Source organism: Lolium perenne, chromosome 6, assembly GCF_019359855.2.
Source record: "Lolium perenne isolate Kyuss_39 chromosome 6, Kyuss_2.0, whole genome shotgun sequence".
Taxonomy (NCBI): domain Eukaryota; kingdom Viridiplantae; phylum Streptophyta; class Magnoliopsida; order Poales; family Poaceae; genus Lolium; species Lolium perenne.
The window spans coordinates 251,460,924-251,478,366 of record NC_067249.2 but is presented as its reverse complement, the minus strand read 5'-3'; positions in this window follow the sequence as shown (position 1 = coordinate 251,478,366).

Below are 17,443 nucleotides of genomic sequence, written 5' to 3'. Positions count from 1 at the left end.
AAGGTGTTTTTTAGAGTCCAAATGGGTTTATGGACTTATTTTCATTATTGAAAATAACATATGTGATTTAAATGATTATTAATTCATCAAATTTGAACTTATTCTAGTTTATCTCCAAAAAATCCATTTCATATTTTATTATGATAGAGAATTTTATTCTGAGTGGTTTTCATATTTTTCATTGTTTTTTTAGAGTTGTTAATAATTTGTTATGTATTTTCAAAGTTTCTGCCTTAATTGGAATTTGTGAAATTCCCAAAATGTCCCTGGGCCCACCTGTCAGGGTGGCCCAGCGGTTTGGCTAAACCGACTCGGGTCCAACCGACCCGAGCGGTCGGTCGCTCACACCCGCTCCTCGCGCTGCTTCTCCAAACCCTAATCCTCTCCCGTGCTCTGGCGACCCGTGGTCGCCGCCGCCGTCACCGAATTAATCCGGCCTACTCCGGCCACCGCCGGCGGTGAGATGGGTATCAATCGAACCGCCGTTCGACGGCGCTTCGTTTGATCCGCGTCGATCTGCTTTTCCCCGCCGCCGCCGTTCTTCCTCAACGCCCCGGTGACATGGCCGCGGGCGAATCGCCGCGCTCTCGTCGTTGCCGACGAGCTTGACGCCTTGGCGTGGCCGCGTGCTGGGGTCCCTGCGCCCCGACGACAGCCTGGCTTGGCCATGGCCTGGCGCCGTCGTTCGCCCGACGCGTGCCGCCGTGGCCGCCATGGCTGCGTTGTTCTCCTCGACTCCGGGTAAGTGCGCCTCCTTTCCTGCTCCCCTCCTGTGCCTGACCTTCTTCCACCTCTAGACCTGCTGCTGTGGTGTGCTTGCCTACGCAAGCACTGCTATGTTCTTCTGCAGCGCCAGGTTTTCCAGCTCCAGTTATGCTATGCTGCTGCGCTATGCGTGTGCTACTGCGCAAGATTGCTAAGCTATATGTCTGTGAAAGTTTGCTTTACTAGCTAGAGTTCTTCCCTGTGCCTCTGCTCTTGGTTCTATGCTTGCCTGACATCAAATGTGTTAATATATACTACTCTGGCTTGATTGCAGTGTGCAACTCTTGCAAATTTGCAAGAACCAGTGCACCTGGGTGCTCTTCAGTGTGCTATAATTCATGGACATGCTCCCTTGAGCATGCTTTTGGTCTAGACAATACCCTCTCTTGATTATAAGTTACTGCATACAATTATTTGTCATATTTTTGATTATCTGCTATGCCATTGTTCCTGTTCTGTGGCCATTTAATTTATATGGTTAAAGTGTTGATGCTAGGTTTGGTTCTAGCATGCTTGATCAAGTCCTGATGATCTTATGATCATCAGTTGCTTGATGAATGGCTGCTGTTTCATTCTTGTGTCTAGCTGATGCTCTCCTGATGTCAGTGTAACACAGTGGCTTGTGTTTGTACTCCTTGGTGTTTGCTCAAGCCCCTGCTACTATCTGCAATGATCCATTGGATCATCTGCATGGCCTGGTGCATAGCTTACTTCTCTGTTTCATTTATCTGTGTAGCTTTGATTCATTAAGTAGATAAATGATGTGAACTGCTCTGCAGTGATGATCATATGAATGAATTTAGTTAAGCTAGAGGGATGCCAATCATCTATTGGGGACCCTAGCTTCATTTGAACCCTTCTGGGTAATGATATATGTGCTGGTTTGATGGTTTGATTGCTTAAGTGGTAGAGGTTGCCTCAACAGCCATTCTTGACTGTTCAGGAAGCTCCCACCTCTTGTTGGCTTGCTGTGATTACTAGATGCTTACTGGTTGATCCAGATTTGGACTTCCAGTGGCTCTTTGCTGTTGACAAACTTAACTAGACATATAATGTCTATCAGTCTGATGGAATCAATAGCTATAGGTGTTGAGTATGTGGCCAGGCTAGCTGTGTCTTCATCTGCTGCTGGATTTCTTCAGTTATGCATTAATTTACATGGCTGTTGTTCCCTTTAGATGCTTAACCAGTGGCCTCTCTACTCTTGCTTGCACCATATGGCTTAGTAGCCAGATGATGACACAAACAGGGTACTCACACCCTTTTGCTTCTGTGTGTTTGATGCACATGCTTATTTATGAACAAAACCATCTGGTTTGTTCATGTTGAGTTATATACCTCACTCCAGCTCCTAGATTTTGATGTTGGTGTAGAGGTTTTTCTTCAGTGTTGATCTGATGGTTGAGTTGCTTGCCCTGCTCCTCCTGGCTAGCTGATGCTTGATCTATTCCATGATTTGTTGCTCAGCCAGCGCTTCTTGGTGGAACTGTCTCTGGTGGGTTTTGGCTAGCTATGTGTTCTTCCTGTTCTTGAGTTCTTACCCTGGGAGATTCTGCCGATGATCAGCTAGGGTTTGCTGGTGAAAAGGCTTTTATACCATCCAGTACCCTGCTTCATTGGTCGACAGCACAACCATGTCACTTAGGTGACTCTCCCCTGGTCTGTGTGTGTTGTGAGACATGCAGCTATCCCTGTGAGCTGCCTGTGTGCTTCATAGGTTGGGACTTGGTCCTTTGGCTTGACACCCCGGCAGTGTTTGAGTTATCCTCTCAATTTGATCATATTTGCTAACCTGCCAAGTGGTTTTACCACTTGGCATAATCCCTATTTTCTTGTCTTTGTTGTCTTACTATGCAGGTTTAAGGAAATGATCAAGAAGTTCAATCAAGTGATGTCCAAGAAGATCATGAAGATTTTCTTATCTAGTTTAGCCATTTACAATATCTTTGTAATTTTCATGTTCTATTTTCTATTTATTCAATTCTTGTAATGTGTTGTAATATTTTATATTTCAATTCTGGATATTGTAAAGACAATGTATCTTGTGTGATTATTAATAAAGCTCAAAGTTTCCTTAATGAGCTTTACTAAATAAATGTAATGTTTATATTCTTGATTATTAATATTTGTTTAATGAATTACCTCAATTTTGAATTATGAGATATTCATATGATGTTTAAATTTGAAATTCCAAAGTTCTTGTGTTTGAATTCAATCATGCAACTTAAGTTGTAATGCAATACTCTCCTCTCTTCTCAAAACCCTAGTTTAGTTAGGTGAGTTGCAAGTTTGTCGCACTCTCGAAACCCTAACCCTGTAAGGTGTCGAGAGAGAAACTTGTTCCCCTTCGATGCAGTTTTTGTTTAAAAGCGCGAAATTTCCCCAGAATTTACTATGCAATGCACATCCCTTTCTAAAATCTACCCCTCGATCGTCTCTAAACCTGGGACATTACAGCCTTTCCCCCTTAAAGAAAACTTCGTCCCGAAGTTGTGGTTGTAATACCTGAATAGCTCGGGATATGTTTTCCTCAGGTCTTCCTCTTTTTCCCAGGTGGCCTCCCTCTCGGGATGATGCTTCCATTGTATCTTGCAATACTTGATCGCCTTATTTCTGAGTTGCTTCCAGCTCTCTTCGAGAATCTTGGCTGGCTTCTCAATGTACGTCAAGTCTGGTTGTAACTCTAGCTCCTTATGTGATATTGGTTCATCTGGGGTCTTCAAACATTTCCGAAGTTGTGACACATGGAATACATTATGAACTTGAGCTAACCTTCCCGGTAGATCCAACTCAAAGGCTAAACCTTGATTCTGACTCAGTATCTTGAAAGGTCCTATATATCTAGGACTGAGTTTCCCTTTTACTCCAAACCTCTGGAGTCCTTTCATCGGGCTTACCTTAAGATAAACCATGTCTCCAACTTGTGGCTCCCACGTCCTTCTCTTCTGATCGGCGTAACTCTTTTGCCGACTCTGGGCTATCTTGAGCCTGTCTCTGATAATGTCAATGATTTGTTGTTTTTCCTTGACATAATCAGGGTTGAACTCTTTGCTTGCTCCGGCTTCATACCAACATATGGGTGATCTACACTTCCTTCCATACAGAGCTTCAAATGGTGCCATCTTGATGCTGCTTTGATAACTATTGTTGTATGAAAACTCTGCTAAAGGTAGATGCTCCTCCCATGATCCTCCGAAGTCTAGGGCACAAGCCCTAAGCATATCTTCTAAGATCTGATTGGTTCTCTCAGTTTGTCCGCCTGTTTGTGGGTGATACGCGGTACTATAATCTAACTTGGATCCTAAAGCTTCGTGAAGTTGCTTCCAGAATGCTGATGTGAACACGGATCCTCGATCCGACACTATCTTCTTAGGTACTCCATGTTTACTTACGATCTCTTTGATGTAAAGATCGATAAGTTTCTCTCCTTTATCCTGCTGGTTTACCGCTAAGAAGTGTGCACTTTTCGTCAACCGGTCCACGATTACCCATATCATGTCCTTCTTTTTATTAGTCATGGGTAGTCCGGTGATGAAATCCATCCCTATCTCCTCCCATTTCCACTCCGGAATAGGTAGAGGTTGTAACTTCCCTGCGGGACTCTGATGTTCAGCCTTCACTCGCTGGCAGGTATGGCATTCTGCCACATATTGTGCTATCTCCCGCTTCATGTTATTCCACCAGAATAGTTCCTTTAAGTCCATGTACATCTTTGTACTTCCCGGATGTATGGAATATGGTGTTTGATGAGCTTCCCGGAGTATTACTTCCTTAATTTCAGCAATATCCGGAACGCAAATTCTTTTCTGGAACCACAAAGATCCAGATTCTCCACGGTGAAATTCTGATGGTCTTCCCTCATCTATTCTCCTCATCTCTTCTACAATGAATGGATCGTCCAACTGACCCATCATTATCTCATTCTTCAGGTTGACATTCAACTCATCGGCTACTTGCAACGCCGATAATCCTTCATGGGCTTCCTTCTCCCAAAGTTGTATTTGGGCTTGGCTTATTTCCTTCCTCAATTCCGGTGATATTCCTTGTTCCACTCCCCCAGTACTCTTCCTACTCAGGGCATCTGCTACTACATTAGCCTTCCCTGGTGTGTAATTGATTGTCAGATCATAATCCTTGATCAATTCTAGCCATCTTTTCTGCCTCATGTTGAGTTCCTTCTGAGTGAAGAAATATTTGAGGCTTTTATGGTCTGTATAGAGCTCACACTTAGCTCCATAGAGAAAATGTCTCCATGTTTTAAGTGCAAATACGACAGCTGCTAATTCCAAGTCATGTGTTGGATAGTTCACTTCATGAGGTCTGAGTTGCCTCGATCCATAGGATATCACTTTCCGATCCTGCATGAGTACGCAACCCAATCCATGTTTGGATGCGTCACAGTACACGGTGTAATCCTTGCCAACTTCCGGAACTGCTAACACCGGTGCTGTGGTGAGTTTCTCCTTCAGAGTTTGAAAACTCTTCTCACACTCCTCTGACCACACGAATGGTGTATTCTTCCTTAGCAACTTTGTCATAGGTCCTGCTATCTTAGAGAATCCTTCAATGAATCTCCGATAGTATCCTGCCATTCCTAGGAATCCTCGGATTTCCTTGACAGTCTTGGGTGCTTCCCATTCTAAAACTGCTGCTACCTTGCTCGGGTTGACAGCGATTCCATCTTTACTAATGACATGACCAAGAAATTCCACTTGATCTAACCAAAATTCACACTTACTGAGTTTGGCATAAAGTTGGTGTTCCCTTAGTGTTTGCAACACTAACCTCAAATGTTCGGCATGTTCCGCCTTGTTCTTGGAATATATCAAGATATCATTGATGAATACAATGACAAACTTGTCTAGATATGGCATGAAAATCTTATTCATGAGATTCATGAATATTGCTGGGGCATTGGTTAATCCAAAAGGTACTACAAGATATTCATGGTGTCCATACCTTGAGACAAAGGCAGTTTTCGAAACGTCCTCCTTCTTGATCTTTATCTGGTGATAACCCGATCTTAGATCAATCTTGGAAAAGACTCCCGCTCCTCTAACCTGATCAAATAGATCTTGTATCCTTGGAAGTGGATACTTGTTCTTGATTGTGACGTTGTTTAGATTCCTGTAGTCTCCGCACATCCTTCTTCCTCCATCTCTTTTATCTACGAAGATCACAGGTGATCCCCATGGTGAAACACTCTCCTGAATGAATCCTTTTTGTTCCAAGTCATCCAATTGCTCCTTAAGTTCTTTCAATTCCTTAGGCCCCATCTTATATGGTGCTTTGGCAATCGGAGCTGTTCCTGGGATTAGGTCGATAGTGAATTCTATCTCCCTATCTGGTGGCATACCAGGTAATTCCGCAGGAAACACATCCTGGAATTCATTTACTACAGGGATATCTTCTAACTTCACCTCCTTCATGCTATTCAACTGTAGCTCCACTTCAATCTGTGTATGTTTGTCGCCTTGGTAGATCATTCTACTTCCATCGGGACTTTTTAATGACACCGTTTTGTTTACACAGTCGATCAATGCTCCATTAGCTTCTAACCAGTTCATACCAAGAATGACATCAATGTCCTTCATCGGTAAAATGAACAGGTCCGCGTCAAACGCGCACTTATTGATCATAATGACTTGTTTTTGTTTGGCATGGGTTACTAATATCGTTCACCCCGCAGAAAGTATGGTTATGGGTGTATCTAACTTAGTGCAACTAATCCCATGTTTGATGATGAATTGTTGAGAAATGAATGATGTAGTTGCACCAAGATCAAAAAGTACTTTGCCAGGATGAGTGAGTATCCTGAGCGTACCTATCACCGCCTCGGTCGAGTTGACCACCTCCTCCAGACCGGTGCAGTTCAGCTTGCCGAAGGGCTTCTTATTCTTCCAATTCCCTCCGGTGTTTCCTCGATTTCCTCCTCCTCCACTATTCTTCTTGGGGCAGTCCTTGACATGTGCCCTCCCCGACGACACCCAAAGCATATGATCTTGGGTTTCTTACAATCCTTCATGACATGTCCTTTTAAACCACAGGAATGGCATATAATCTGATTTGCAGACTGATATCCTTGGTTCCTCCTCTGATTGCTGTTGTTGTTGTTGTTGTTGTTGTTGTTGTTGTTATACCGTGGCTTGAAACTCAAGCTGGTATTGGGCTTGTTACTAACAAACCTCTTAGGCTCATACTTGGCCTTCTTCCTCTTCTCTTCTTGCAGTTGTTTAAAGTCATCTTCAAGAGTGATGGCTGCATCCACCAACTCTTGGAATTCCGTTGCTCTCATCATCCGTAGCTGTACCTTGAACTGGGGACTTAACCCCTCGTAAATCTCTTCTTCTTCTTGTCCTCGGTATTGACTTCCTCAACCGCGTACCGGGACAGCTTGGAAAACTCCCTGACATAGGTCAGGATTGCCTTATCCTTCTGCTCGAGACTCTCGAACTCTCGACGCTTCAGTTCTACAATACTTTCAGGGACATTGGATTCCCTGAACTTCCTTGCAAACTCCTCCCAGGTAAATACCTTTCCTGCCGGATACACGGCTACAATGTTGTCCCACCATGATGCGGCAGGTCCACATAGCAGATGGGTAGCATATCGGACCTTCTCTTGGTCATTGCATCCAACAGTGTTGAGCTTGCGCTCAGTATCCATCAACCAATCTTCCGCGTCCATCGGCTCTGGCGCGTATGCGAAAGATATCGGCTTGGTGTTCTGGAAGTCTGCTAATGTGACTCCCTGGTTCTCGTGTCTCTCCACCCTATTCTCGTCGCATCAGATCCTGAAGGAATTTGTTCTGCAGCTCCAATGTTACACGCTGCCTCTCTTCCGCCAGTTGCATGTACTGGATGAAGTTTTGCTGCGTCATGGGTGGTGGTGGTGGTGGAAACTGATCTCTAGCTGCACCCTCAGCCTCTTCCTTCTCTTTTGCTTCGCGCTCCATGCGCTGCGCTTCCGTCTCGTTTCCTAACGTTCCCGACATATCCCCCTAGTTCTGCAACACAAGGTGATACTCATAATTACTCCATGCGCAAGTTTTCTGAGCTCAACTTTGTGCACAGAACTAGTCACGCAATGGAAATCAAGAAGCAAATCCAAATCATACAAAACATATACCCTGTATATACATACATAAGTGGTCTTATTACAATACTCGAGTCGATGTGAGTATGCAAACTCACTTATTAAAGTATATGTACAAATTTATACAGATATTACAAACTATAATACACGTGGTACTTGTGTATTATAGCCACGCCTCCCTTGGTAGACTTCTAATCGGTCTTCACTCCCGATACATTCCAGGCTTGCATCCGGTCGAACGTGTCGTCCTCCTGATAGACCCTGGAACATAAGGTCTCCCCGTTGGCTTGTAGTCCGAATCCGATGATGACCCTAAGGAGAAATCAGTGTTCACAAACTGATCGTTGAGTGCATCATAGTCCACCCCTCGGGTGTACTCTCCTGTAGCCCCACCATAAGGGTTACCAAAACCCATACCCGACTCAACCGGTGTCGGATATCCTCCATCCACTCCTTCATTACTAGGATAGCTCTGGTTCTGGGTTGTTGCATCATCGTTCATCTCTCCATCATAATACTCAGTAGTACTATGGGTTCCAGTATCACTACCCCAACGCCAACCCCTAGAATTCTCGATCGGAGTCTCGGAACGCTGGTTGTTTCCGGATTCCGCTCCGCCTTCGTATCCCCCATAGGAACTATTCAGGTAGTTCCCAGGTGTAGCAGGTGTAGGTTCACGTGCAAGTGGATCAAAGCTGATGTAGTCACCAGCTGAATAAACTGGTGTGTGCACTACATTTTCCATAGGTTCTTTCCCCCTACTCTCCTCCTTGGGTTCGGTAAATTCCTCTAGCATCGTATCAATAGCTCCTATCAGATGATGATTCAGCTGAAAGAGTAATGATATGAAGTTACGGCTATTATCCATATATTTTGCCGCTGCTATGGGTTTGCGTTTGGCGTATTTGTAGTGGTTGAGCATGGGATCTTCTTCCTCCTGATTATGGGGAATATGGGAGAACTCGGAATCCATAAGCTCTTTTGTCTTATGTTCCCGTATGTCGGTTATGGCTCTCATAACAGCTATATGATAGGCTGTGTTGGTTGTCCTAGCTTCTCCAGCTGGCATGACTACGCTCATTCCCAAAGATTCGGGAAGTCGCAGTCCTACTCTGCACTTGGCCAACACCGGTCCATCATAGAACATGTACTTCTTTACTAGAATCTGGGGATCACACCCAAATTCCAGCAACATGGCTCGTAGGATATCAGCAAGTCCTCCTTGGTATTCGTTCAGTGTGGAATCCATAACTTTCACGTTTCTTCCCGGTCGTGAACTTGCCATGTTGGCTGTAGAAATAGAAAGATTATAAGATTAGTAATAATGCATCATAATAGAGATAATAAAGAATTATCGCACTAAAAGATATGATTGTTGTATTCTCAATTGAATATACACCATATTTTTAGAGAATTCTTTACTAATCCTATTTGACTCCTAACGTTTAGTCCCATTTACTAGGTTCCAACCTAAGGTCAAAACTTTTGCTCTGATACCAACTGTGGTGACCCTGCATACCACTGCATGTTGTAGTATGCCAGTCGTTGATATAACACTCGCGAAGTACCATTCCGCAAATATTACATCCCTCAGAGTAGTACAACAGAACATAGCAGGGTCCATAACTCATTCACATATTATTACAAGTAGCATACACAAGTCGTCTTGGAGCTCCTCTTGGGTCCTAAGAGGATAACTCCTGGGTTCGAGGCGAACCCAACTTAACTTACAATACCATTGTCTCATTAAACTGAACATGGATTTATTCGAGCAGCTATATAGTAAGAGTTCGCGCTGCTCGGCGACTATTACTCCTCCTGATATCTTTAGGCTTGTTCTCCTCCGGAAGCCTCCCCGGATCCGTAGACTATGATGTAGTCTACGCCTTCAACACCTCCTGAGAGGTCTGGTTCCTCGTAGCCGATGATCTCGGCTCCATCATGGTTGTCGTTGTCCTCCTCCAGATGGTTCAGACAATCTAAGCATGGGATTTAAGAGTGGTATGAGTACGAGCGTACTCAACAAGTTCATTATAGATAAGAGGTGTTTTATGCACTAGCTACGATATTAAACCAGGAAGTCTAATACCAATGCAAATTTTGATAAACATTTCTTCAAGAGATTGCTTTTATTTCAAAGAGCTATGTCCGTCAGCCTTCACCGGTTTACTAGAACTTCATGGAGCTCCTTTCCGGCCGCGTTCGCAGTTCCTCAATCCCGGAACAGGGAGTGACAGGTCACAGTTCTTTACACTCTGCAGAGGCGTGTTGCTTTACCCATAAGAGATCTTAACCTTGGTGCCAACCGGGCAGCTTTCCCGTCCACACTTCCTTTGGTGTGAGGCCCGGTATAAGGTCTAGCCAATCATGTTCCTCCGCTACCTCGAACACCCACCCTTTGTTGCATACCCCGACCCTGGGTCCTCGTCGGTCCTCTTATACCACTTAAGGATGGACCCCGACCACGACAACAGTTTGGGACTCGTTAACCAAACTCCTTCGCCGGTAGCTGCAACCCATCATAGACCGCAATACCGTGGGGACTTTAGGCTTCCCCAGCCCACCGCTTGCACTTCGAGCGACAAGGGTCTACGGACTATGCCGTGGGGACTTAAGGCTTCCCCAGCCTACCGCTTGCCCTGACAGATACAAGTGTCTACGGTAAAGCGCATCCGTTGATGAACGAGAGGTGGAAACACTTTTGACTACTCCGTCCCACTCCGGATCTTATGGTTAACACGGATATTACGGCACAAGAATCACTGGCGACATTTGTTGTTTAATCCTAGATGGATATAAGCCCGTGCAATGGAACCTCCACCATATCAACACAATCCATGGTTCCATTGCCCACCACATAGTCATATTCATAGTTATGAAAGTAGTGGTTTTGATTTTTGTGCAATAGTGATAACCATAATACTTTGCAAGTAATTTGATAAAAATACTCAAATGACATGAGCAAGTGATGAACTTGCCTGAACACTGCAAAAATCTGCAGTTGGAAGGTATGGACTGACCCTTGTCCTCTTGTTCTGAAAAATAGCATCATTGTCCGATAAGGGCAATGTTTAAAGAAGCAATTATGCATGATTTCATTTTTAGGGTTTGTTCCCCCCTTCCGATATCGTTATTATTTCATGTAAGAGGTTAATACTAAGAATAATTTGGGGATACATGATTTAAAGTAAAATCCAGCCTTGAAATGTTGTCAAGGTGTTTTTTAGAGTCCAAATGGGTTTATGGACTTATTTTCATTATTGAAAATAACATATGTGATTTAAATGATTATTAATTCATCAAATTTGAACTTATTCTAGTTTATCTCCAAAAAATCCATTTCATATTTTATTATGATAGAGAATTTTATTCTGAGTGGTTTTCATATTTTCATTGTTTTTTTAGAGTTGTTAATAATTTGTTATGTATTTTCAAAGTTTCTGCCTTAATTGGAATTTGTGAAATTCCCAAAATGTCCCTGGGCCCAATTGTCGGTGGCCCAGCGGTTTGGCTAAACCGACTCGGGTCCAACCGACCCGAGCGGTCGGTCGCTCACACCCGCTCCTCGCGCTGCTTCTCCAAACCCTAATCCTCTCCCGTGCTCTGGCGACCCGTGGTCGTCGCCGCCGTCACCGAATTAATCCGGCCTACTCCGGCCACCGCCGGCGGTGAGATGGGTATCAATCGAACCGCCGTTCGACGGCGCTTCGTTTGATCCGCGTCGATCTCCTTTTCCCCGCCGCCGCCGTTCTTCCTCAACGCCCCGGTGACATGGCCGCGGGCGAATCGCCGCGCTCTCGTCGTTGCCGACGAGCTTGACGCCTTGGCGTGGCCGCGTGCCCCGCCGTGGTGCTGCTGGGGTCCCTGCGCCCCGACGACAGCCTGGCTTGGCCATGGCCTGGCGCCGTCGTTCGCCCGACGCGTGCCGCCGTGGCCGCCATGGCTGCGCTGTTCTCCTCGACTCCGGGTAAGTGCGCCTCCTTTCCTGCTCCCCTCCTGTGCCTGACCTTCTTCCACCTCTAGCCTGCTGCTGTGGTGTGCTTGCCTACGCAAGCACCGCTGTGAACTTCTGCAGCGCCATGTTTGCATTCTCCTGTTATGCTATGCTGCTGCGCTATGCGTGTGCTACTGCGCAAGATTGCTAAGCTATATGTCTGTGAAAGTTTGCTTTACTAGCTAGAGTTCTTCCCTGTGCCTCTGCTCTTGGTTCTATGCTTGCCTGACATCAAATGTGTTAATATATACTACTCTGGCTTGATTGCAGTGTGCAACTCTTGCAAATTTGCAAGAACCAGTGCACCTGGGTGCTCTTCAGTGTGCTATAATTCATGGACATGCTCCCTTGAGCATGCTTTTGGTCTAGACAATACCCTCTCTTGATTATAAGTTACTGCATACAATTATTTGTCATATTTTTGATTGTCTGCTATGCCATTGTTCCTGTTCTGTGGCCATTTAATTTATATGGTTAAAGTGTTGATGCTAGGCTTGGTTCTAGCATGCTTGATCAAGTCCTGATGATCTTATGATCATCGCTGTTTGATGAATGGCTGCTGTTTCATTCTTGTGTCTAGCTGATGCTCTCGATGTCAGTGTAACACAGTGGCTTGTGTTTGTACTCCTTGGTGTTTGCTCAAGCCCCTGCTACTATCTGCAATGATCCATTGGATCATCTGCATGGCCTGGTGCATAGCTTACTTCTCTATTTCATTTATCTGTGTAGCTTTGATTCATTAAGTAGATAAATGATGTGAACTGCTCTGCAGTGATGATCATATGAATGAATTTAGTTAAGCTAGAGGGATGCCAATCATCTATTGGGGACCCTAGCTTCATTTGAACCCTTCTGGGTAATGATATATGTGCTGGTTTGATGGTTTGATTGCTTAAATGGTAGAGGTTGCCTCAACAGCCATTCTTGACTGTTCAGGAAGCTCCCACCTCTTGTTGGCTTGCTGTGATTACTAGATGCTTACTGGTTGATCCAGATTTGGACTTCCAGTGGCTCTTTGCTGTTGACAAACTTAACTAGACATATAATGTCTATCAGTCTGATGGAATCAATAGCTATAGGTGTTGAGTATGTGGCCAGGCTAGCTGTGTCTTCATCTGCTGCTGGATTTCTTCAGTTATGCATTAATTTACATGGCTGTTGTTCCCTTTAGATGCTTAACCAGTGGCCTCTCTACTCTTGCTTGCACCATATGGCTTAGTAGCCAGATGATGACACAAACAGTGGTACTCACACCCTTTTGCTTCGTGTGTTTGATGCACATGCTTATTTATGAACAAAACCATCTGGTGTGTTCATGTTGAGTTATATACCTCACTCCAGCTCCTAGATTTTGATGTTGGTGTAGAGGTTTTTCTTCAGTGTTGATCTGATGGTTGAGTTGCTTGCCCTGCTCCTCCTGGCTAGCTGATGCTTGATCTATTCCATGATTTGTTGCTCAGCAGCAAGCAGTTCTTGGTGGAACTGTCTCTGGTGGGTTTTGGCTAGCTATGTGTTCTTCCTGTTCTTGAGTTCTTACCCTGGGAGATTCTGCCGATGATCAGCTAGGGTTTGCTGGTGAAAAGGCTTTTATACCATCCAAGCACTTCGCTTCATTGGTCGACAGCACAAACCATGTCACTTAGGTGACTCTCCCCTGGTCTGTGTGTGTTGTGAGACATGCAGCTATCCCTGTGAGCTGCCTGTGTGCTTCATAGGTTGGGACTTGGTCCTTTGGCTTGACACCCCGGCAGTGTTTGAGTTATCCTCTCAATTTGATCATATTTGCTAACCTGCCAAGTGGTTTTACCACTTGGCATAATCCCTATTTTCTTGTCTTTGTTGTCTTACTATGCAGGTTTAAGGAAATGATCAAGAAGTTCAATCAAGTGATGTCCAAGAAGATCATGAAGATTTTCTTATCTAGTTTAGCCATTTACAATATCTTTGTAATTTTCATGTTCTATTTTCTATTTATTCAATTCTTGTAATGTGTTGTAATATTTTATATTTCAATTCTGGATATTGTAAAGACAATGTATCTTGTGTGATTATTAATAAAGCTCAAAGTTTCCTTAATGAGCTTTACTAAATAAATGTAATGTTTATATTCTTGATTATTAATATTTGTTTAATGAATTACCTCAATTTTGAATTATGAGATATTCATATGATGTTTAAATTTGAAATTCCAAAGTTCTTGTGTTTGAATTCAATCATGCAACTTAAGTTGTAATGCAATACTCTCCTCTCTTCTCAAAACCCTAGTTTAGTTAGGTGAGTTGCAAGTTTGTCGCACTCTCGAAACCCTAACCCTGTAAGGTGTCGAGAGAGAAACTTGTTCCCCTTCGATGCAGTTTTTGTTTAAAAGCGCGAAATTTCCCCAGAATTTACTATGCAATGCACATCCCTTTCTAAAATCTACCCCTCGATCGTCTCTAAACCTGGGACATTACAGATGGCCTGGCGGCGGGGATGCGCACAGGCGAGCAGGAGCGATTTGGTTGCGGGGATTGGTTGAATTTTTGGGGAGCGACCGGAGGAGACCCCCGCCGCCGCCGTCCGCCGATGGACGGCCTCCTCCGGCGGCGGCGAGGGGCTGAGGGGGAGGTGCGGCGGCGGTTTTTGGGGGTGGCGGCGCGGGGCGCCTCGGAGTCGCCCGAGAGCGACCCGGAGGCGTTAGGGTTTTCAGATATATATCTTTCCAGCTAATATGGGATTTCCGTTTTACGTATAATGTGCATGGATCATTCCAGGCTTCCAGCAATTTCATTACATGACCTTGTCAAGCCGAACTTCCAAAGCGGGTCATCGTAAAACTGATGACCACGCAATACCTACATGCATTTGAGGAGTCTTCCACAGTTTAACCTAGTGGTGGAAACGGATCGGATGCGAATTTTCTCATATTCGTTTTCACATTTTCAAAACAAACGCGGATACAAATACATATGTTATCAAATATGAACGCAGAGCGGATGCTACTCGAATACATATATGAGTTGGATGTTTTCTCAATTCAGAACGGATATAACGAAATAACTGACTCATGCCTTATTATGAGTCAACGGTCAGGGAGAAATGTAGTGATATGATACACAATAATGTCAAGCTCAATCATAGAAAAGCTCATTTGACCACATTGTTAGTTTTTTAGGTTGGGTAATTGCCATACCTGGCTATAAATACTAAATTAGACTTACATAATTTTATTCGGATACGGATATGTCCAGTTTCATATCCACATCTTTTTTAAAATTCAATAACACATTTGTATTTGTATTTGTAAAATTGAATATTGATGTGTACCTCCATTTCAATTTCGTCCGGATGTGGATATTACCACGACCATTTTCCTGAATACGAATGTTAGATAATATGGACTATATCCACTACCAGTTCCCACTCCTAGATCGACCATTCCCCCATTTTGTATTAAATCAATCACCATGCTAGAATTAGAGAACAAGCTTGCTTGTTCGTTTGAATGTTTGAGATTTTTTTTTACATGATTCAACCAACCATATGGCATGCAGTGGACGAGCTGGACACCGGTAAACGCAAAGCCAACCATGTGATCGATGGAAAGTTTGAAACATTGGTTGCACTATGGTGGCTAGCTAGGACGGGCAGCGGCATGTGCACATCGGCTGATCAATCGATCCGGTGGTTCCTCTCTTTCCCGTGGTGAGGCACTCGACGCCTACTTTCGTGTCTTTCCCATCCAATCATTCTTCTTCGCTACGAGAGGCTCCAAAAGACTGCATGCCGGGGCTGGGTTACCTCTTTTCGAGAAAACTAAAAACATCATGCATGATGCTCCATCGATCGTTCATTCATCGTTGTGTCTTGTGTGCATGGCGACTAGATGTTGGCCTTCTTCTTCTTTTCGCTGAAGTCGATGGCCAATTACTTCCTACTATGCCTCATCATTAATCCTATATATTCTCTTACCATTTTGCACGTAGTCATAGTCACGAGTGGTTCAAGGGGTCTCGTCGATCGTCGTGTCAGTTCGTGCCTTCGTGGTCTCCGGTGAGTCTTTTTCTGCGGATAATCATGTCTGTTTGGACCGCATAATTTCACCAAGTACCTACACAAAGTGACTCCGTAAGAGCATCTCTAACAATCAATAAATCACAGACCCTTAAAACGGTTATAAAGGGAGATGGAAAACGTTTTTACGGCGGCGGAACACTGTAAAATTTTAAAAAGAAACCTTCGAGGCAAATTTGATCACCGAGAATTGCATCGAAAGTAGATCGGCCACATCTTGGCTTCGGGATGTCAGATCTCGCGGCACGGCGATGGATGTGGTCGAATCAGCCGGATTTGGTGGCCGGAGGAGGGGAAGCGGCAGCAGTGGCGGTGGGGATCCGGCGGTGGAGGCGACGGATATGCCCAGGTCAAGCACCATAAACCCCCTCTTTCCGAACCTTAGATTTTTTTTTTTTTTTTTTTTTGAAGCCTTCCGAACCTTAGATATATCGGGCGGACGATGGGATTTACCGTGGGCTTTATTTTTTTAAGGGGTCGACTCTTTATACATTCTTTGTCTGGGCCCAAATTATGTAAAAAAAAAATGGTTAAACCGTCAAAATTTTGAATGACCAAGCTTTTACACGATCTATTAGATACGCTAACACAGTCGGCAGCCGTTATGAAGTGTAGTGGTATCACCTAGGGTGGCAAGCAGTCATCCCGCGAAAACATTACTTAATGCAAACTAAACTTATTTATAAAAAAGAATAACTACTAACCTAACTAGTTTTAACTATGAAACGGGCCGGTCAGGTGCCGCTTGGCAACCCTAGTATCACGAGCAGGCCGTACAAACGCAGGTGAAAAGTGTAGAGTAATCCCGTATTCCCGCTACAATGGAAATGGCATTAGAGCATCTCAGCCGCGTCCCTCAAAACATCCCTCAAAGAGATTTTTGAGGCGCCGTTGGATGAAAAATCGTTCCCAATCGCGTGTCCCAAAGACCTTTTTCCGTCCGACACGGCCCAATACGGTGTCCAGCGTCCCGAGCCCGTCCCCGCTACACACGGACGCTCCAGGCACGCCGGATACAACAAAAAGCGAGGCGAGGAGACGCGGGCCCGACGCATCAGCGGCACATAATGTTTAAACCTAACCATCTCCTACCTCGCGGCGGAAGTTGTTGTCGCGCAGTGACACACGAACGAAGCATCGCAGCTTTGCCTTAATAGCGACGGAGGGGCAGGCGAGACGTCTCGTCGGTGCAGCGTAGCCTCCACGCGTTGCCTGCGTTCGCACGCCACCGCGTGTTCCCGCGCTTTCTTCCCGCCGCTTCTGGCCTCTTCCCGCACTATCTTCCCGCCTCTTCTGGCAACGCTGGTGTCTATACCCCCCCCCCCCCCCCCCGGCTCAATGGTAGTGACCATAGCCGCCGTCACCCCTCTCTCCACCGCAAGCACAACCCTCGTCGCATAAACACCACTACACAATGATGAACCGGCCCGGCGCCGGCCAGTAACCTCCACCCCCGTCTCCACCACCACCTCCACCACCACCTGAAGTACCGCAGTTTGACATCGACCCGGAAGCTGTGGAGAACGAGGCTTGGGA